General features: G+C 42.1%; 1 long non-coding RNA gene across 1 annotated transcript; it reads left to right on the forward strand.

Annotated features, from left to right (window-relative positions):
* The first annotated feature begins 9,454 nt into the window (after positions 1 to 9,454).
* Positions 9,455 to 21,794, forward strand: LOC147303828 (uncharacterized). The gene is made up of 3 exons (XR_015126798.1): positions 9,455 to 9,570; positions 21,276 to 21,503; positions 21,673 to 21,794. It is a non-coding gene; the product is annotated as an uncharacterized LOC147303828 (long non-coding RNA).
* Positions 21,795 to 22,557: the final 763 nt, after the last annotated feature.

A 22,557-nucleotide genomic window follows, 5' to 3' on the forward strand; every position in this document is an offset into this window, starting at 1 on the left:
TTTTGTCTTTTTTTCTGGATGCTTTCAAAGACGTCTCTGTGCGTAAAGATGTATTTGTGACTGTAGGAGTGTGGGCTTGCGAGGGACGGTGCTTGAGGACTGTGCGATCTGCGCGAGATGTCATTCAAATAGCGCACGGCGTGTGCTGCAAGGCTGCGATAAGCGTAAAGATCTGATTTCACTTCTCCGTGTGCCTACCGTTTCGGCTAATTTTCATAATTAATTAAAAAGCGGGTAAACATTACATCACGCAGCTGATAAGGTTCCCTGTTGTTCTCCTTGCTTCCCATTAACTGAGCATTATCAGTGAGCAATGCATTTTCTCCGCTTCATTATTGAACTTCAATGGAGTGATAGTATAGACCTAATGTTTGACACCAAAGCTAACTGACACAGTGTGGCCCCTGTCAGTCTGCCAGTCAATGTGATGAGGCTGATGTTGGCATCAAAGACTCGCGAATGTGATTGGTGGGTATTCAAACTGGCCTCTTTATCGGAATAGGCCCTTTTTATTTTGGCTTAATGTTCCTTAATATTATCTTCTAAAGACTTATAACTATATATTCCCTATAGATAGAGAAAGAGAAATAAATTCATGAATCACATCGGGTTATTCTCAACTTCCTTCACATCTTTTCAATAATGAGCAAGTGGAGGAGGCTTTGGCCCAGTTACACCCTGCACGTTTACTGCCAATTTAAAGATGGAGTGAAAATCAGAAGAGGAGGCGAAAGAGAGTTTTTAATTTACTTATTTTTTTCATTTTAATTAACCCTTTTGTGTAAAGTGACTCCCACTGTGATCTAAAATCTCATTTGCAAGCTAAAACAGCTGCTTCATAAAGAGCCACAAACAAACCAACAATAAAATAAACAATTAATAATAAGTGACATGCAATCTAAGCAAAAGGAAGCAGGAGAGCGGGCAAAGACAGGGAGAAGAGGGATGTGAGAGAGGTTTTTAAAATGATGTGCTTGCAGCTGCCTGCTGTGAACAAGCCCTCTCAGCATCCAGGTCCTCATTGGTTAGGATGACTTAGAGTGGCGCCACGGGCCCTTCACTCTATTCCACCTCCATCCTCCATCTCCATCTTCTCCCCATTAATCTTTCACTCGTATTCCTTCTTTTTCTTCCCCTTCCTCCCACTTTTCTCTCTTTTTTTATTTGCCGTCCTATTCAGCTTCCTTTTTGGAGTCCTTTCCTCTTTTTTGCCTCTCACTCATCTTCACATCCCCCATCAGCCAAGCATCCTCTTCACATGCTTTTCACTCTGTATCTGTGTCTATCTCACTTTCTGAGAGCCATTACACTGCATGCCAATCCATATTGCCCCGCTGCTTGTCGTACTTGTGTACCGGCCTGCATATACCTGTATATCGCACAATTGCGACACTCGGTATAACTGTCTCTTCCTCTCTCCAGCCCTCAAAGAGTGCACTGGCTGTCAGCATCACCCACCCGTAGCAGCTCCACTGTTTGCTTTGGGCTTTTGGTGAATAAGCAGGTCTCCTGTTGTTCGAGCGTCTCCTCGCTGCCCTGTATGTGAAGTGTCGCTGTCAGGATTAAAGCCTCGTAATGAAGAGCAGAGGGAGAGTCACGGACCCGAAGGTTGGGTTAGAACACTACTCTGAAGGATTAACACAGCACATAAGTGTTTGGTTGCACCACGGTGTGTTATTTGACAAACTCATTCTTGGGGAAATACTCTCTGTGGGTTACTGCGAAGCCAACAATGAACACAGTAAGCTTGAGTGAGACTGGCGCATCAGGAAAATCAATCGATCCTGTTATAAAGAACAATATTTAAATGTTTACATGCTGACATGGGTTGTTATTTAAAACACTCAACTAGGCTGTTCAGGAACATCAGAAACATGTGTGATTTGTGTTGTGTTGTCTCCTTCACAGGCAACATGCTCATAATACTGTTTCATCCATTAGTGGGAATCCCTAAAGAGAAAAAGATTGGGGAAATAAAATGGGCTAATTCCCACTGGATGTCGCTCAAACCTAGAGGTGACAGAAAAGATGGCACGAAGCAACGAAAAACTCCCGAGCCCCTGAAATCAGGTGTAAGCCTAATAAATATGGACCCACAAAGCGCAAAATAACTGTCCACTTTAATTGCACATTTTCCCACCGTAATTGACGGAATAATTAAGACTCAGAGGAGTCACTGAAACCATCTGTGCAGGCAAAGAGAGGAAGTGCAGGAGGGACAACAGAGGAAGAGCAGAGAGAAACTATAGCGGGGAAATTAGGAGGGGGAGTATGTATAAGAGAGACAAATTGAGACAGAGTAGGCTGAAAAAGAGAGACAACAATAATGCAATGTGAGGGAAGGAGCAGGAAGTAGAGACAGCTGAATGTATTAGCTTCAATGTTACTCGTCATAGAGGAACTATGCTGCCAGATTACACTTCTGCCAAACAGATTTACACAAGAAGTGCCAAGTAAGAATAGGATGTACACACCCCATAGGTGTATATATATATATATATATATATAGCAGGGATTCATTCAAGTCCAAGGAGCTCAGTGAAGCTCTAAGAAGGAGAATTGTAGATTCACACAAGTTGATAAGGCCTCTTGGAGCTATTACTAAACAACTGCAGATTTGTTAAACAAATGCATGTAAGTACAAGTTATTCACGTGTCACTACAGTGACAAAGTCTGGAAGAAGACCCATCTGTCACAGCCAGATAAGAGAAAACTGATAAGCATGGGAACAGGTGCAACAGAAAAAACATCAAAGCTCAAATCTGCAATTAACTGAAAACCTTTTACATCAGGATGGTGCCAACCAAGAAATAATGACAAGAAGCATGTTTATAGGAGTAAAGGTGAGGCTTTCAAACCTAAGAATACTGCACCAACTGTCAAGTGGTGGTGATAGCATTATGCTCTGGGGCTGTTTTGCTATATTACACAAAGTGGATGAAATAATGAAGAAGCAGGAATACCTCCAAATTCTTTAACTTCACCTCTAATCAACAGCTAGATGGTTGAAACTTGAACACAGCTGGGTGTTCCAACCGAGCAATGATCCTAAATACAGAAACTGGTTTTGGAATTGTTAAAGCGGATTAATATTATGCTTTTGGAATGGCCTCCCAGAGCTCTGACCTCAACCCTATTGAAAATCTGTGAACTATGTTTAGAAGCTGAATCCATGCCAGCAAACCATCCGCTTTAAATGAACTCTGCTAATTCTGCCAAGAAGAGTTGTCAAATACCCACCCAGAATTATGCCAGAAGCTTGTTGATGGTTAGCAAAAGTATTGTGGTTGAGGTGCAACCTTCAAAGGTACAACCAAATATTAGTGCAGTGTATGCTAGAGCTGGGCGATATGAGATTTTTTCATATCACGATATGTTTTTTTCATTTCAGGCGATAACGATATCTATCACGATATAAGCCAAATAACTATATTTGTAAGATTTAAATGTGCCGTTGCTCACAAGTAAAATGTGAAATAATCAGCAGCTTGTTTTTAAATATTTATTTCTCATAATAAGTTCAACAGGGTAGATGTACTTAAGGAACATGAGACTTTTTCAGCTAAATAAAGGCAAATATTGCAAACTACACAAAAGGCAGCCGCTAAAGCGTTTAAGTTTCAAAATAGAACAAATGAAACAGACTAAATTGTCAATTCCACTTAGAAATAAAGTATTAATTCTAAAAATAAATATTAGTTTGTTTTACAGAAGAACAGACAAAACTGACTAACTTTTGTCAATATCAAATAAACTGAGAACTAAAAGGAAATTCTCAATCTGTCCTTGTTGTATAGCTTAGCTTTTCAAACAGTTTTAACAGTTACTTTAGTCTGACAAAAGCCGAATGATGAATTAGCACTTCCAGTCAGAGACTGAGGCTACGTCCACACGTACACGGGTATTTTTGAAAACGGAGATTTTCCGTTTTCGTTTTGAAAAATAATCCCGTCCACACATAAAGGCAGAAATGAAGGAAAACGCTGCTATGAACATGCCAAAGCAGCAGGTGGCGCTAGATTCCTAACCGTGCAGAAATGTTGGTCAATCAGAAGTCTAGAAGCCTCGGTGGGAAAAAGTAAACAAAGCTGGGGCATAGAAGCAGAACAGAGTCGTATGTGTGGAGGGACAGTAACTGTGTGTATATGTAAGCATTTAAACACTGCAGAGAGTAGAATTAACAGTAACAGTATTGTAGAAATTCATTTCACCGAAACAATAACGTGGCGCACAGTGTGACGCATGCACCAGTTTATTGTATTTCCAGACTTGCTTTCGGCACAATTTACAGTGCACGCTACTCTGTTTTTTGTCAGACTTGAAATAGCCGAAATACCTTCACACTACGGAACTTCTATGGCTCTTCCGTTCGACAATCTCTCCGGCGTTGGAACCATCATCTGTTTTCTCTTCGGTCACGCTCGGTTGATTTTTCTAGTCGGCACACTCATTGGCTCCATTACCCGCTGGCTGCTTCCCAAACAAACACACGTGCGGCTTGGCACTTGTGCTGTACGTAACAAGTCACGCGACGTGACGCTGCGGCTGTGATTGGTTCGGCTCTGCGCTACTGAATTTGGATCGGCTGACCTTTTTTTTTTTTTTTTTTTTTTAAAGAGGACAAGAGCGGCGAGGTCTATCGCGATAGCTTAATTTCTCTATCGAGTAAAAGTTATATCGCGATACATATCGTTATCGTTCTATCGCCCAGCTCTAGTGTATGCATATATATGAGCCTGTATGAGTAAGTTACGGCATCGGACCCCAACCCCCGGGCCTCGGACCGGTCCGTGAGTCGTTTGGTACCGGGCCGCGAGAGTTGAGGCTCAGGTGTGAAACGTATGGTTTTCAGGATTTTTATCAGTTTTCAGCGTTATTTTGTTATTGTTTTTATCGTTAACTCGGTTTCCTGGGTCTTTTCACATGTGTTATGAATAAATCTTCTTTTTTTCGGTACCGGTAGTAGTTTTATTTTGTTGTATTTATCCGCGACACCTTAAAGGCCGGTCCGTGAAAATATTGTCGGGCATAAACCGGTCCGTGGCGCAAAAAAGGTTGGGGACCGCTGAGTTACGGTAGCTCTGAGAGGCCAAACGGACTGCAACTTAAGAAAACATCAGCAATAAGAAAAACGCTGCAAAAGCACACAAAACTGAAATAGGAAAAACAAAAACTGAAATAAAAAAGAAAAGAAAAGAGAAATAGGGAAAACAAAAACGGAAATAGGAAAAACGGAAACAAAAATAGGAAAAAAAATGATTTCCAAAAGCACAAGGGAAGTGTTTCTGGGGAGACAATAACCCAACGGACCAGTTGCAGGAACCAAAATATGCTAGGTAAGTGTGTTTTAATCTCATGGTTCATATAATACTGATAACGAATTTTTAGGCTAATAGTTAGGCTAACACACTTACCTCTCATCTTTTCTTTCCTCACAAAACCGATAGATCCTCCACTTCTTTCAAGTGTCTCCCAGCGCAATTCTTAGCATATTTTGGTTCCTGCAACTGGTCCGTCAGGTTATTGTCTCCCCAGAAACACTTCCCTTGTGCATTTTGAAATCTGTTTTTTCCTATTTCTGTTTTCGTTTTTCCTACTTCTGTAGTGTTTTTGGGTGCTTTTGCAGCGTTTTTCTTATTACTGTTTTTTTCTTAAGTTGAAGTCCATTAGGCATCTCAGGGCCACAGTAGTATGTCTAAATTTATGTAAAAGTCTAAAATTACCATGAAATTCATGCCCATGATGAGTGTATTTAAACTTCTGACCACAATTGCATGTGTGCATTTCCGATAGCAGTTACTTATCAGTGTGTCAGGGAAATAATTCAGTTTAGAGGACAAACACGGGGACAGAAGGCGATATGAAGAAAATAAGGAGAGAAAAAGACACCACCATTTCTCTTCTTTCTGTACAAACATTCATTCTTTGGTTAGCATGGATATGCACGGGCCATCTGTGCATCTCTACACATGTTACAGCTAACACAGCTAAAAAACCCACCAGCCTGTCTTTGTGCATGCTCGTATTACAAATTGTTGGCACAGACATGTCATCAAGACTGGCTCACAAAAAGATGAAAAAGATTTACTTTACAGTACCGCGCTACAGTTTTTGTTTTTATTTTGAGGCTGTGCATCTGTAGCTACATTTGTGTTGTCAGTGTTTGAGAGTGACAAGCTCTTTGCTAATGAGAGTGAATTTCAATTTGTGGTGCACAGCGGAACAGAATGAAATAAGGGCTCTGTGCGTGCGAACAGGTAAACACAGTTAGCTCCCTTAGCCAATGAATAATGCCTTATTACGGTCTGTAACCATAGTAACATTTAGTACAGACAATACATGGCTTGTACCTCACCAAATAACCAGAGGTGTGTATTTGTCCACTACATTAGGTGACAAACTGATGCCAGTAAAAAGCTTGTGAGAGCAGTGGTCGGATTTTCATGTGGAACCGCAGAAAGCTGATAGAAAATGTGACACAGTTGTTGCACATTTGTCGTTACCGGCAACTTAAAGGTCTCTCCAGTCCAATCATTGCAGATACCAACCACATGCACAGTGTTTTTCAGCTGGATTTAGTTTAACGCTGATGTGTGAGAGCTGTATTAAGCTGTGGTGTGAATATGCTGCAGTCTATCATTATCCACTGTAAATGTGGAAAGAAACGGCACGGGTATGGATGACTAGAGTAGATATAAAGGCTTTTTTTTTTCAAAGGCAGACTATATTTTTGTTTTCTCCAAGTAACATTACCGCAAATCATGGTTGTTTTTTTCTCTTGCTCAAAGGTAATATTTCCTTTTAATAGGAAACAGAATACTTATCCAATTTGTGCCACTTTTTCATAATCCAAATCATGCTATTGTCACATAATCCAATTTTTGGAGTGGGAATGCAATATAGCCATTACTCGAGTCCAGAGCACACAATCTGCATTTTCAGTTTTATAAGAATATATTGCAACATGTGGGCTCTCTGCCACATGGGCTTTCTCTAATAGTTTCTCCATTTCTGTTTGTTTAGTCTTTGAGAGAGAGAGAGAAAATAAACATTAACCTTTAATAAAGGCAGGACAAGAAACCAGCATGGGATAAAAACATATTATTAAAAAAATGGGGAAGAGGTAGTCAACAGGCTTCAGCTCCCACAACGTCAAGGAAATCCCAAGAGGAAAAGACAAGGAAGGGAGCTAAGTCCAGGAAGGCCCGTAGGGAGGGCAAGAATACATTACTGTCAACGATGGCACAGTTCCCCACACTCACAGAGCTACAGATTAGTGTTTAGGGCAAAGGGACCGAAGAACACAACCAATTTTTACAAACTACAAAGACAAAGAGTCCTAAATGTTAATGAAGCTGTGAATGATGGGTTTTATAGCAGTATGCATATTTGAATGTAGTAATCCTTGTACTGTATGGACATTAATCACCTGGCATTTATTTCTGAAGCTTTTTACAAAGGTTTGCTTTTTATAGATGTACAGTAAACCATAGATTTGCGTACTTGAATCTGGAAAGGGCTGTTTTTTGTTCTGCAGTTGCTCCTAAACAATGAAACCCTTGCTTTTTTTCTCCTATGGCACTTTGGAGAAAATTTCTACTACAGAATATAGACAATTTCACAGAAACCACACCCTCAGTCCTCACCATTGCATGATTGCAAATTGTGCTGGAGGGGACATCATAAGTGAAATGCAAAGAAAAATAGCGGTGGTTGGCAAACAAAATAATCCCTAGCCAGTTGGCTCTTCCATTGATCCTGGTCTTCTATCATCCTTTGCCAAGAGCTTCAGCTGTCTTTGTGTTCACATTATAATAACATAACAACCTGCCATTTAACATGATTGACAAGAAGTCAGAATTTAAGCCTGTATAAGAGAAAATTACAGTCTCTTAGCAGCACTGTGTTTTATTCCTCATGTGTTAGACTGAAGTTGTTGTTACAGTATATTAGCTATATTAGAACTGTTTAGCATGCTTACCTCAATAGACATCACAGTAACAAATACACTCACTGGCCAGTTCACTAGTTACACCTTGCTAGCACCAGGTTGGAACCCCTTTGACTTCCAAACTGCTTTAATTCTTTGTGGCATAGATTCAACAAGGTGCTGGAAACATTCATCAGAGATTTTGGTCCATATTGACATGATACCAGCACACCGTTGCTGCAGAACATCCATAACGTGAATCTCGCATTTCACCACATCCCAAAAGTGCTTTGTGAATTGAGATCTGGTGACTGTGGAGGCCATTTGAGTACAGTGAACTCATTTTCATGCTCAGGAAGGCAGTTTGAGATGCTTTATGACAGGGCAAATTATCCCGATACCGTCAGAAGATGGGTATGCTGTCGTAACAAAGGGGCTGAAATCGTGCCAAGAAAATATTCCCCACACCATTAGACCGGTTCAGCAGCCTAAACTGTTTGTATAAGGTACTTTATTAGGCACACCTGTTCCTATAATTATTAGCACACATATTTAATCAAGCAATCACTTGGCAACAACACGATGCATTTCAGCATTTAATGGTGGAACAGGAGATTCTCATCATGGATGTGCACCTGGAAATCTGCAGCGACTCTGTGACACTATCATGTCACACGGACCAAAATCTCTGAGGAATGTTTGTAGGACCGTGTTGAATCTGTGCCATGAAGAATTAAGACAGCTCTGAAAGCAAAAGGGGGTCCGACCCAATACTGGCAAGGTGTACTTGATAAAGTGTCTGGTGAGTCTATGTACTGTCTTTTGGCCTTTATATGTGAAGTGGATGCAGTCTGGAAGTCTGACCACAGCCATTTAGGTACCACATCGACTGTGTGGTTTTGCAGCTGCAGTTTTAGCTGTTGGGGTTCAAACCATTTTCCAGCAGGAACACATCACCGCTGTCTCTAAAGACTCACATTTATGTGCAGTTTAATAGCATTTTTCTAGGATAACTCTTTGGACTGCTACTATTTTGTTTAGCATCATATCAAAAGCAGCGGCCATCTGTTTACCTGCAGCACAAAGTTTTCCACACAACAGTAGAAAAAAAAAGCTTGCTTTAAAAAAAAAACCCTGTGCATTTATTTTCTAACAGCTGCAGTTACAGCTAACCTGAGAGATGAATACATTGCATCTGTTCAGCAGTGAAACGTACTCTTTGTTTCAGCAGTTCAAAACCTTAAATGATAAGCCGCTGCGTAGAGCTGGGCGATAGAACGATAACGATATGTATCGCGATATAACTTTTACTCGATAGAGAAATTAAGCTATCGCGATAGACCTCGCCGCTCTTGTCCTCTTTAAAAAAAAAAAAAAAAAAAAAGGTCAGCCGATCCAAATTCAGTAGCGCAGAGCCGAACCAATCACAGCTGCAGCGTCACGTCGCGTGACTTGTTACGTACAGCACGTGTGTTTGTTTGGGAAGCAGCCAGCGGGTAATGGGGCCAGCGCATAATGGAGGAAATGAGTGTGCCGACTAGAAAAATCAACCGAGCGTGACCGAAGAGAAAACAGATGATGGTTCCAATGCCGGAGAGATTGTCGAACGGAAGAGCCATAGAAGTTCCGTAGTGTGAAGGTGTTTCGGATATTTCAAGTCTGACAAAAAACAGAGTAGCGCGCACTATAAATTGTGCCGAAAGCAAGTCTGGAAATACAATAAACTGGTGCATGCGTCACACTGTGCGCCACGTTATTGTTTCGGTGAAATGAATTTCTACAATACTGTTACTGTTAATTCTACTCTCTGCAGTGTTTAAATGCTTACATATACACACAGTTACTGTCCGTCCACACATACGACTCGGTTCTGCTTCTATGCCCCAGCTTTGTTTACTTTTTCCCACCGAGGCTTCTAGACTTCTGATTGGCCAACATTTCTGCACGGTTAGGAATCTAGCGCCACCTGCTGCTTTGGCATGTTCATAGCAGCGTTTTCCTTCATTTCTGCCTTTATGTGTGGACAGGATTATTTTTCAAAACGAAAACGGAAAATCTCCGTTTTCAAAAACACCCGTGTACGTGTGGACGTAGCCTCAGTCTCTGACTGGAAGCGCTAATTCGTCATTCGGCTTTTGTCAGACTAAAGTAACTGTTACAACTGTTTGAAAAGCTCAGCTATACAACAAGGAGAGATTGAGAATTTCCTTTTAGTTCTCAGTTTATTTGATATTGACAAAAGTTAGTCAGTTTTGTCTGTTCTTCTGTAAAACAAACTAAGATTTATTTTTAGAATTAATACTTTATTTCTAAGTGGAATTGACAATTTAGTCAGTTTCATTTGTTCTATTTTGAAACTTAAACGCTTTAGCGGCTGCCTTTTGTGTAGTTTGCAATATTTGCCTTTATTTAGCTGAAAAAGTCTCATGTTCCTTAAGTACATCTACCCTGTTGAACTTATTATGGGAAATAAATATTTAAAAACAAGCTGCTGATTATTTCACATTTTACTTGTGAGCAACGGCACATTTAAATCTTACAAATATAGTTATTTGGCTTATATCGTGATAGATATCGTTATCGCCTGAAATGAAAAAAACATATCGTGATATGAAAAAATCTCATATCGCCCAGCTCTACCGCTGCGGTAGGAAATATTAGTGGTGTGTTACGGCCGCTGGCCTCAGGTGGCCCCGCCTTCCTCCCTGGAATCTACAGTGCTCCAGGACTCACGGGGGATTGGCTGGCCCGGACATATGCCCGCCCCAACTTCATGCGGATCCGAGCCTGTCAGACTACACACACCATTGGCTCCCGCAGGAGCCTGGAGTACGACGGACAAGTGACACAGCTGTCTGCAGTTATGACAAGTGACACAGCTGTCTGCAGTTATGACAAGTGACACAGCTGACTGCAGTTATGACAAGTGACACAGCTGACTGCAGTTACCTGATAGTATAAAAGGCTGAGGAGTCTTCATTCGTCGAGGGACTTGTTGATTTGAACAGACTGTACAGAGAGTCCCTCCCTTTTGCCTTCTGCCTGTGTTTCGTGTTGCCTCCTGCGAGACGTTTAGTAGAGCAGTGCTCTACTGGTGTTATTAATCGTGGTGTTTGTTTAAAGTTTCTCTGCTGCCTAGTGAGTTGTTTCACTAACGGATTTCAGTTGTGTTAATAAACCTTATGCTTGTCGTCCTATCTAACTCCTTGGTCTCTGGGCTCGTTTATGTTACGTCCGCTGCCGCCTAGCCGAGCCGGGCCGTAACATAAGTGGGGGCTCGTCCAGGATCCCTCATAGGGGGTCTTTGTTCCTGGGAGTGGGGGTCAGACAAAAAAAAAAAAAAAAAAAAAAAAAAAGAAGGAAAAAGGAGAAATTGAATTTGCTAAAGATTAAGCACTATGTCGGCTGCGTTTTGTTTACAGCACTTTTTAGCTGCCCCGTCTCTTGAGATTATTAATAGCTGTCGCAAAAATGATTTGCTGCAAATTGTGGATCACTTTCAGCTGCAGGTTTCGAAAACTCTCCGTAAGAGTGAAATAAAAGCCTTAGTGGTGGACAAGTTGGTGGGTGCTGGGGTGCTTCAAGCGCCTGTTTTGCCTGTGGTCTCTGGTGTGCCAGGCCAAGCTGCCGTAGTTGAAGAGGGCCAGAATGGTTCCAGTGGGGATGGTGAGGGGGATGAGCGGGGAAAAACGCCGCGCACGCTTCCTCGCTATGATCCACTCTCTTCTGGGAGTTCCGAAGGGAGAGAAGGAGCTCGGCTGAAGGTGCGGCTGGCACGTCTCCAGATGGAGGCTGAGGAGAAGGCTCAGAACCGGCGGGTTCAGCTTGAAATAAGGAGGCTGGAAATAGAGGCGGACAAGGCCGTTAGGCTCCGACAGCTTGAGCTGGAGTCACAGTCTCAAGCCTCATCTGTCTCTGCTGTTCATTCCGGTCCCACCTCCACGTCCACTTCTGCTTTTAAAATTGATAAGTGCATTTCTTTAGTGCCCACTTTTAGAGAAACTGAGGTGGATACATACTTTGCAGCATTTGAACGTATCGCTGGTGCGCTGCAATGGCCTAGCGAGATTTGGCCTCTTTTGCTACAGTGCAAACTGTCCGGCAAAGCTCAAGAGGTGGTGGCTGCTCTTTCTTTAAAGGACAGTTTAGATTACTCGTGTGTTAAAGCAGCTGTCTTGAAGGCCTATGAGCTAGTTCCAGAGGCCTATAGGCAGAGGTTTCACCAGCAAAAGAGATTGCTGTCGCAGACTTATGTGGAGTTTGCAAGAGAAAAGGGGGTTCTCTTTGATAAGTGGTGTGTTGCGTCAAAAGCGACTGACTATGACGCTCTGCGCGAACTAGTTTTGTTAGAGGACTTTAAGAAATGCATTCCTGAGCGTATCGTGCTGTATTTGAATGAACAGAAAGTGACGTCACTCACATCTGCTGCTGTTCTTGCTGATGAGTTTGTACTCACTCACAAAGCCTCATTTACTGACAGTGAGAAGCCACGGGTTAGCCCTGTGCAGCAGCGCCACACAGCTAAAGAGTCTGGGTCCAGGGAACACCGTGAATGTTTTTACTGTCATAAAACCGGACATGTGATTGCTGACTGTTTAGCATTAAAACGCAAAACATCACATGCTCAACCACCCAAAGGGGTGGGTTTTGTAAAAGCTGAGACCCGTCACGAGGACCATGAGTGTGGTGGTAGGGTGCCTGACCCCTGTTTCGAACCATTCATTTTTGATGGCTTAGTATCGCTAACAGACAATCCATCCGAGTTAAAACCTGTGCGTATTTTAAGGGACACTGGAGGTTCTCAAACTGTCATCCTCTCAAGTGTATTACCATTTTCTGCTAAAAGTGAATGTGGTTTTAATTCTGTTCTGCGGGGGATAGAGATGGGTTACGCTCCTAGACCAGTTCACAGAATTTTTATTAAATCTAGCCTTGCTACAGGATTTTTCCCTGTTGCCGTTTGCCCGGCCTTGCCAATAGAGGGTGTGGCCATGCTGTTGGGCAACAACATCGCAGGAGGGGTAGTGCTCCCTCGTCTGGAGGTTTTAGACAACCCCCTGAATCAGAAAACTTCTGATGTGTCTATGCACCCTGGGCTGTATCCAGCCTGTGCAATTACTCGAGCACAAGCTCGGAAAGATACTGATATTGCCCTCTCTGATTCTGTGTTGATGTCCTCGTTTTCCGGGGAGAATGATGTACCCACTAACAGAAACAATGTTCTGTCACCTCCAGACTCTGTGACGCCTGAGGAGCCTGATCCATTTCCTAAGGACTCCGTACTGCCCTTGACTAGAGACCAGCTGTCAGCAGCTCAATTAGCTGATGAAACAATAAAGAGCTGTTTCAAACGTATGGTAAGTGCTGAGCAAGCCAAAAAGGAGCAACAAGCCTATTTCATAGAACATGATGTTCTAATGCGTCAGTGGTCTCCACCAGGTGCAGAAGGTGCAGATTGGAGTAAGGTCAAGCAGATTGTAGTGCCCTCTGCGTACCGGCAGAAGATCCTGGCCCTTGCCCATGAAAGCCAGTGGTCAGGACACTTGGGCATCACAAAAACATACCAGCTACTATTAAAACATTTCTTTTGGCCTGGTATGAAGCGTGATGTTTCTAAATTTTGCAACAGTTGCCATGTATGTCAGATTGCAGGTAAACCCAATCAGGTCATACCCCCGGCTCCGTTGTGTCCCATTCCTGTAGTGGATCAGCCGTTTGACCATGTCATAGTAGACTGTGTGGGTCCACTACCCAGAACAAAATCAGGAAAGCAATACCTACTCACGATCATGTGTGCCGCTACCCGCTTCCCCGAGGCTGTCCCGTTACATAAAATTACAGCGAGATCTGTCGTTAAGGCGTTGACAACCTTCTTTTCAGTGTTTGGCTTGCCTAAGGTCGTACAAACCGACCAGGGCTCGAACTTTCAGTCTAAGGTATTCAAACAAGCAGTTAGCACTCTGGGTGTTAAGCATATTGTGTCCTCTGCTTACCATCCTGAATCGCAAGGTGCATTAGAGCGGTGGCACCAGACCTTGAAGACGATGTTACGCAAATACTGCCTGGAGAGTGATAAAAGCTGGGACGAGGGTGTTCCATTTGTGTTATTTGCTGCCCGTGACGCCGTTCAGGAGTCACTTGGGTTTAGCTCTTCTGAGCTAGTATTTGGCCATAGGCCACGGGGACCCCTCAAAGCTCTGAAAGAGGCGTTTTTGAGCCCACAAGGGGTTTTCAAAACAAACGTCAGCAGTTATGTAAAACACTTCCGTGAGCGTTTGAATCAAGCCAACGCTCTGGCTAAGCAACACCTTGCCGCGTCACAGGGAAAGATGAAACGCCATTATGATAAGGCTTCTGTTAAAAGAACCTTTCAGGTGGGTGACCAGGTTCTCGTGCTCTTGCCTGTCCCTGGCTCAGCCTTGTCTACTAGGTATAGTGGCCCATTTAAAGTTTGTGAAAAGAGAGGGGAGACAGATTATGTAATTTGCACTCCCGACCGCAGACGCAAAACACGTGTCTGTCACGTAAACATGTTGAAACTGTACCATCCGCGGTCAACACCAAAGCCTGCAGGGCTCTGTGTTCCTCTTGTAGCCTCAAGCCACCAGGAGGAAGGAGGGGCGGATGGGGGTGATGGGTTAAAACTATGTTATCCCACCTGTTCTAGACCCCGTTTGTCTAACTCTGAAATGCTAAAAGCATTGCCGGGTTTGCTTGGGCATCTGATGTCAGAGCAGCAAGAGGACCTAATTGCCTTAATTAGGGAATACACCTGTTTATTCGGGGATGTGCCAACTGCCACTACGGTGCTAGAGCATGACATTGATGTCCAGGGCGCTAAACCTATTAAGCAGCATCCTTATCGAGCCAGCCCCCATAAGCGCGTGCTCATGAAACAGGAGGCTGACTATCTGCTGCAACATGGTTTAGCGAAGCCCAGTCAAAGCCCCTGGAGCTCGCCTTGTATAGTGGAGTCTAAGCCAGATGGCTCGCCCCGTTTTATTACAGACTTCCGGAAGGTGAACTCTGTGACTGTGGCTGACTCACATCCTCTCCCAAGGGTTGAGGATTGTGTAGACAGTATTGGGACTGCTCAGTATGTCTCCAACTTAGATCTTCTTAAGGGTTACTGGCAGGTCCCTTTAACTGAACGTGCCTCTAACATCGCTGCCTTTGTTACACCCGATGATTTTTTACAGTACACAGTCATGGCTTTCGGCATGTGTAACGCTCCTGCCACCTTCCAGAGGCTAGTAAATAAAGTCCTCCGTGGTCTGTCCAACTGCAGTGCCTACCTAGATGATCTAGTAGTTTACACTGAAACATGGCAAGATCATTTGGAAACGTTACAACAGGTATTTCACCGTTTGGCACAAGCTACCCTAACTCTCAACTTAGCTAAGTGTGAGTTTGCCAAAGCTACTGTGACGTACTTAGGCAGGGAGGTGAGACGTGGACAGGTCCGGCCCATAGATGCCAAAGTGGAAGTGATTAAACAGTTTCCCACACCTACCACCAGGCGTGAGTTACGTCGGTTTCTAGGGATGGTGGGCTACTACAGGAACTTTTGTAAGAATTTCTCCTCTGTAGTAAAGCCATTGACTGACCTGCTCAGCCCAAAGGTTGAGTTTAGCTGGTCGAGTGAGTGTCAGGATGCTTTTGAGAGTGCAAAAGCCCTCCTCTGCCATTCTCCTGTGTTAGCTGCACCTGATTTGACGCGACCATTCAAACTCGAGGTTGATGCCAGTGCTGTCGGGGCTGGGGCAGTGCTGTTGCAAGAAGACTTGTTGGGTTTGAACCACCCCGTTTGTTACTTTTCCCGCAAGTTCAATAAAAATCAGTTAAACTACTCCACCATTGAAAAGGAGACCCTGGCTTTGTTGTTGGCTCTTCAGCACTTTCACGTGTACCTGGGGTCCAGCATGTTGCCTCTTGTCGTGTACACAGACCACAACCCACTTGTGTTCCTGGCGCGTATGTTTAATCACAACCAGCGCCTTATGCGCTGGGCTCTGTTGTTGCAGGAATACAACTTAAGTATCCACCACAAAAAGGGGACTGAAAATGTTTTAGCTGACGGTCTGTCCCGTTTGTAAACATGTTTTACTGCTTTTGTCTTTTGTTGTTGTTTATGCTCTGTAACGTTGGCTTCAGCCCAACATAGTTGGTATTTTAAGGGGAGGGGTGTTACGGCCGCTGGCCTCAGGTGGCCCCGCCTTCCTCCCTGGAATCTACAGTGCTCCAGGACTCACGGGGGATTGGCTGGCCCGGACATATGCCCGCCCCAACTTCATGCGGATCCGAGCCTGTCAGACTACACACACCATTGGCTCCCGCAGGAGCCTGGAGTACGACGGACAAGTGACACAGCTGACTGCAGTTACCTGATAGTATAAAAGGCTGAGGAGTCTTCATTCGTCGAGGGACTTGTTGATTTGAACAGACTGTACAGAGAGTCCCTCCCTTTTGCCTTCTGCCTGTGTTTCGTGTTGCCTCCTGCGAGACGTTTAGTAGAGCAGTGCTCTACTGGTGTTATTAATCGTGGTGTTTGTTTAAAGTTTCTCTGCTGCCTAGTGAGTTGTTTCACTAACGGATTTCAGTTGTGTTAATAAACCTTATGTTTGTCGTCCTATCTAACTCCTTGGTCTCTGGGCTCGTTTATGTTACGTCCGCTGCCGCCTAGCCGAGCCGGGCCGTAACAGGTGATTAATTACAGCTCTGATATGAAACTTATCAGTGAGATAAAATTACAAACAGTAATGTATTATTTGCATGCACTGTTTCTTTTTCACAAATATCAACTGCAATAATGAGAGATAATTATAGAATATGAATACATTAGCAAAATATGGCTCAGATTTCTTGAAAATCTTTAAGATATCATCGTACCTGTTGAAGCTCAACAGCACATAGTTAAATGTACTTATCAGTTCAGCTTCTGTGGATTAAAGTGCCCGGCTTCTAATCTTCAAGAATTCCTCTGAGCTGGTATTTAAGGTATAATGTGTACAATTTCATAGCAAACTAAAGGTATGAAAGAGACAAGCCTACTAAGGCACTCACATGTCCTTCTGCTGCTATTATTAACCCAGGAAAAAAATTTAATATAGAACTTAAAACGAATGAGATCAGTTTCTTGATGTTGCTCATTTCAAACATTAGCTAGATACAACAGTCCCTGCCCTCTCCAGGTTATTAAATTACCCATTGAGGGCATCTATCTCCTTTGATAATTAGGAGCTGCTGGGAAGCTCTTCCTTTTATTTAACAATTACATGTCTGTGAGACAGTCTAAGTGTAAAGATATATTTTCTCCCGCCTATGCTTCATTCTTTCTGGCCCAGTTTTGTGCTGCCATCTCTTCCTAGATCTAAAAAGCTCCAACGAGAGCGTGAAACTGTGAAGTTTGTGAGAAACTCTGAATCTGAACGTTTAAAGAAGCAGGGAGCTATAGGAGGAAGCGTTTAAGGAGGATGTAGGGGGATAATGTAAAAAAGTGTAGAAGAATTTTTTAAAAGGATAGAGAGAGGACTATAGAAATAGAGATAGGCCAAAATTCAGAGTGTGTCCATCGGAGACAGAAGGAGGTGAGGATTTGTTCGTTCAGCACAGTCAGGGTGCAGTGACTGTGAAACTGCTTAAACAAACACTGCATGAGAGTCAGAAGGGGTGGAGGGAGGGGGAGAAACTTAGAAATTTGTCCCCTTTCAAGGAGACAGAAAAAGGAAGAGAAGAAAGCGTAAAGGAAAAGAACAGAGCCTTTAAGGAGTTAGGCACGAGGGTAAAGAAAGCGAGGTAGATGGTGTGTGTCACCAAAAAAAGAGAGATAAAGAGGCAGATTATGAACCAGACCGTGGAATTGAACTCAGAGGTGGGGCGTTGTAAAAGATGGAAGCAATGAAGGTGAAATGCGGTTGGCAAAATAAAGGGAAAGATAGTGAGTGAGTGAGGAAAGCGAACTGATGGAAAGAGATGACTGCCAGAGGGGGGAAAAATGCCTCAGGGACCGTTTCAACCTTAACTCACATAACGCGGCTGTGACAGAAAACCCTTTACCTCCAATCCTGGTAATTTCCATTTTCAATTCAGCCAGTGTTGGCACAGTCTGTTATGTGAGGAGCCAGAGTCATGACTCTACAGGGATTATACAGCCTGTTTAAACCAACTGACATTTGCAAAAACAAATGGATATTTAACAGAAAGTGCTGGAGTTAAGATCTGAGCTTTTTATCCATCGGGTGTCCCGTCTTTTTTCCAGCACTGCGAGTGTACTTTTGCCAAAGGCAGAAAATAATTTTGTAGGAACAGGCATATAATTACTGTACACTACGCATGGGTGATTCAAAATACATCTCAAATGGCATTATGTTTGGAATTTCTTGTATGTTTGACTTTTATCTTCACTCTTTCTAGTTTTACAAATTGCATTTTTTATATTATTTTTGGCATTTTTGCCTTTTATTTAATTGGACAGTGAAGGTTTTCCTGACAGAAAAGGGGAAGGTCATGGAGCAAAGGGCTCTGCAGTGGAAAAGAACCCACGCTGCTCAGTCAGATGGTTGAGCAGATGAGTTAAACTGGCACCCTCTAAATTGTATTTCTGACTTGTTTAGGCATTTCTGGCATCTGATGTTTATCGTTTATTGATATGACCGATCAGAAATCAGTAATCTTGCAACATAGCTAATTAGTGACTACATGTGTGAAAAGGGGTAATCAGGGTCATGGTGGGGCTGGAGATGGACAAATGTGATATCCAAGTTCTTATCTGACCACAGTTAATAATAGTCCACTCAAAGATTAATATCAGGTCTTAGACTAGTGTTATACTTTATGTGTATCCTGAGTCTTAGACCAGGATTTTACATTCTTGTTTATTATTTATTGGCAGTTTGAATCTTAGTTTGCTTACTGTTCTTTAGTTTTTAGTTCCAGTTACTGTTTGTATGAACGGTTATTCTAACTGTCTAGTTCACGTGTGTTTGGTGTTATTATTTCCACTGAGGAGGTTATGTTCATAAACATAGGTTATGCTATGTTTTCATAGCATTTGCATGCATGTCACCATTCTGTCTGTTAACACAATAGCTCAAAAAGAGTGATGTCTTATTAGCAATCCATTAAAACTTAGCATAGATTCACCAAGGTCTTTAAGATCAACTTAATAATTCATTGGTCAAAAATTGACAGAAAGCCTTATAACTTGTATTGTATTGTCACAATATATAAAGTACTGCATAAGGATTTAAAATATCAAATATCATTTGACATCTGACCTGTCCTTCAAGGTCAATAGATTGATGCAAGGTCAAAGTGAAAATAATACCACATAGAGCTTTTTAAACTGACAACCAATTTTCAGACTGATTATTTTTAACATGACTGTGTTATGTGCATTAGAGTAACAGGTTATAACCATTTACATTCACAACAATTTGAATACATGAATACATCTTTGTAAATAAGAAAATATTATTTTTAGAAAACTGGATAAAATTTGTTTTCACTTGATATTAATTACTAGTCATTCATATTACTTTTACTAAACATGAAATGAATGTACTACACACATGTACTACATGCATGGTAAATAAAATTATGTCAAGTATCTTATTTAAATCTAAATGAGTTTAAAGGGGAAAATGGCAAAATTTGTATTTTAAACTTGCTTTTATGCAACTACGGAAATTCTGAAAGTATGAAAAAAAAAAATCAAAATGAATATGTAAAAAATACAACATGAATCCCTTAAAAGTAAATACTGCCCAGAGGGTGAGGTGCCCTGGCGGAGATTTGCGTTCTCTGAGTGCTTCTTGTTGATTTTATAAAGTTCTCATCTCTGCATCTTCCTGTTCCAGTGATTACTTCTCACTTCCTTGTAGTATTTTGTTAAGTCATTTGTCTCCTGTGTCTTGCATTCATTTTGAGTTCTTGTGTGTCATTACCTTGATTAGTTTCAGCTGTGTCTCATTATCCTCCTGTTTCCACTTCCCTCATTACCTTGTGTATTTATAGCCCGAGTGTCGCTGCGTCTTCTGTTGTGTCATACTGGGTTTCTGCCCTGTAGTTCTTAATGTGGTCCCTGCATGTATCCCTGCATATTTCTTCTTATAATTTTGGTTGTTCTGAGCTTACTTTGGATTTTGGACTTTCTTTCACTGCTCTATTAAGGTGCACTGTTTTTCTGTCAAATTTGTCTAAGAAGTCTGCATTTGGGTCAGCGACTTTCACACACTTCCACCTTATGGCACCTGCAGTTTGTGTCAGTTTGTTCACACAGACACTACAATACAATGAATCACATCCTCTGGACTTCAAGTGGACTTGAAAAAAGTGCAGTTGTCCATAACTGCCTATACACATCCCAAAGCTGCTGTAGTCTTTGCATTATTGACAAATTATTGACATAATGGGTGTGTACATATGAAATGTGAAAACGGATTAGATTTGTTACGGGTTGCCCCAATAACTGTTCTCTTACAGGTTATTTTAGAAGGTAAAGAAAATAATCATCCATAAAGAATATTTTATTTACATATGAGGTGAGTTGTTTTTTTTTTTTTAAATTTGCTTCTCATCAGTTTCCTTGAACATATAAAATAAAGCACATGCAGCACATGCTCTGGTAAAGCTTCTCATGAAGTTCAGTGATTTCCACCCGTGAGACTTAAATTTAATATCTGGCTTTTAGACTTTAGTTTATGTTTTGGCAAGGAAAAACATCTCTGACATTTGAATCGACTGAAGATAATAAATGATTTCTTCAAAATGTTGGACTGTTCCTTTAAAGTTCTGCAGATAAAGCCAAATAATAGTTTTTCTGCTTGTTGGGGGAAGAATTACTTTTTTTTTCTCGATAATAAAAAAAATTCAACAAATGTTTATTTTTTTGTTATTATAGCGAGGTTATGTCCTTTAACAAGGTATCATAAGAAAATGTGAACTTTCTGAATTGATGGATATTCTGCACAGGCCTAGTTTATCCACTGAGGAAGACCTCACATATAATTCTATGTATCCTCATTTCAACACTACACAAGTAAAGCTGACAGTGTTGTTATTGTTTTTGGGGAAGAGGTTTGCAACATCAGATTAGTTTGGAATGTTATTACTCTCATATATCATATTCTCATACACATTTCTATTTTGTACTACATCGTGATACCTTATGCATTTCCCCAAACTCATCCAAAGCAAAAGTGTGTGTTTCATCTTTCTGGATGTGTTTGTATATGTATGGCCTACCCATGTGTGCATGGGCACTGCTGCTCCAGCTGCCACCTTCTGTCTGTCGTCTCCGGACCAAAGGTCAGCAGCTCAACTGTCACATTTTGTCCGTCACAGGATCTGCTCTGTCCTACAACAATGGTGTGCAGTTCAAGCTCCGCTGACGACATTCGACCCTCCAGTGCGGGCTGCATGTGAGCCGGGACGAGAGTGACAGGGACGGGTTGAGAAATGGCAGTCGACACAGGGGTCATGGAGCCAAAGGGCCATGAAGACAGTCGCAGGGATGACGAAAACACATCCAGGGTGATGGAGGATAACCAGAAGAAAGGGCAACTTCACCAGGTAGCATGTGGGTCTCTCGCATGCTCCCATGCTCCATCTTCCTATATTTCATTCTTCCACACCTGACTCGGCCTCCCTCTGCCCCCGCACCCTTTCTTTTCTGTTCTGCACTTTCTCTCTTCCTTTCTCTCCCTCTCCTTTGCTCGCTCTACTGCTCCGTTGGCTTCAGGCGATGCTGTCCGTTCCCCCCGCTCACTCTGTGATGGAGGGATGGTTTGTGGAGTGAAGGCGCGATGAAGCGATGGAGGCCTTCAGCACAAGGAAAAACTTCCTTCCACTTGCAGCTATTACTGCAGAAAATCAGTTTTTATTATCAGTTTTAATAATTCTTAACTGGATGAAAGTAAGACTTGTAAGAACACAACAGCCACATTTATGTTAAAATAAAGGGCCAGCTAACATTTTCTCTCATACCTGTAGCCATGGAGTTTTAGCTGTGCAGATCAATCTGTTGAATTTTATTTTTAGCTGGCTGGAAACTCTTGACAAAGAATTGTCATGGTACAGACAATCCAGAGAAACAATTGTGGGTCGTAACGATGCCTTTCTTTATTAAAGAAGAAATTGTTCCCTGGCAACAAAGTGCTATATCCCCGTTCTTATATCCTTATTCTAATGGACAGTGGTTGTGGAAAGTACCGGGCTCCCTGCCGGGTGTGCATATTGAGCGTTGCACATACTACATTAGTATAAGAGTTGACTTTTCTAAAACTCAATGAGAATTTCTGCCTCAAGTTAAAAGAAAAAAAGTGCCTTTTGAGTTTTTTAATATCCCCTAATCCGTTCTTTAATTTGTTTCTTGACGTAACCAAAAAAGGATGGAGCATTTTTTTTAGCTATAATTAGAGGATGGTGCATTTTAAAGCTGGATGTGGTTGAGAAACATTTAAATAACTGCCATGAGATTTTTACTGATTTTGCTTTAATGATGTTTCCTGTTTCCTAATTATGTTAATGAAAAATAATCTTAGACATAAAGCATTATGTCTGTCCCAAAGGTCTAGGCTATTGATTATAGCCGTCAACCTATAGTTATACGCGTTTTACAGCGTAA

Source organism: Aulonocara sp. 'chitande type north' Nkhata Bay, linkage group LG22, assembly GCF_057382095.1.
Source record: "Aulonocara sp. 'chitande type north' Nkhata Bay isolate Kocher_YH1m ecotype deep benthic linkage group LG22, A_spYH_male_GT1.1, whole genome shotgun sequence".
Taxonomy (NCBI): Eukaryota; Metazoa; Chordata; class Actinopteri; order Cichliformes; family Cichlidae; genus Aulonocara; species Aulonocara sp. 'chitande type north' Nkhata Bay.